The sequence below is a fragment of the Penaeus monodon genome, chromosome 15, assembly GCF_015228065.2.
Source record: "Penaeus monodon isolate SGIC_2016 chromosome 15, NSTDA_Pmon_1, whole genome shotgun sequence".
Classification (NCBI taxonomy): Eukaryota; Metazoa; Arthropoda; class Malacostraca; order Decapoda; family Penaeidae; genus Penaeus; species Penaeus monodon.
Window position 1 is genome coordinate 31,696,684 of NC_051400.1, and position 379 is coordinate 31,697,062.

The following is a 379-nucleotide window of genomic DNA, read 5'->3' on the forward strand; positions in this document are numbered from 1 at the left end:
TACAACTGGGCTCTACCTAATGCCATGTTAATTTCAAGTCATATTAAATAAACCAAAGTTCAATAAATACAGTTCATATTAGGTTCTATTATAATGGGTTTGTTAGATTTAGATAACTAAAGAGGTTCTAAATCTAACTGAACTGTACTGTAACATCCAAAGCTAAAATGGCAGGGTTTCTCTGAGTTTATAAGTATATTATGTGGATCTACAATACTAAAGGTAGTGTAGGAACAATGAAGTTTTGAGATTGAGACAGATCTGGGTAGATAAGGAGAATGTCATACTTGAACCATCATCTGAATATCAATAATAAAAATAGTACTACTACTACAACTAAAAAAGCATCAAAAAGCAAGCTGATGGCAAAAATTCTGAA

The 379-nt window shown here is 31.1% G+C and overlaps 1 protein-coding gene across 5 annotated transcripts in view; it reads right to left on the minus strand.

Moving 5' to 3' along the window:
• The window catches only part of LOC119581948 (histone deacetylase 6-like), a 29,776-nt gene that overhangs the window by 18,275 nt on the left and 11,122 nt on the right, over nucleotides 1–379 (minus strand). The gene's annotated exons all lie outside the window — the stretch shown is intronic.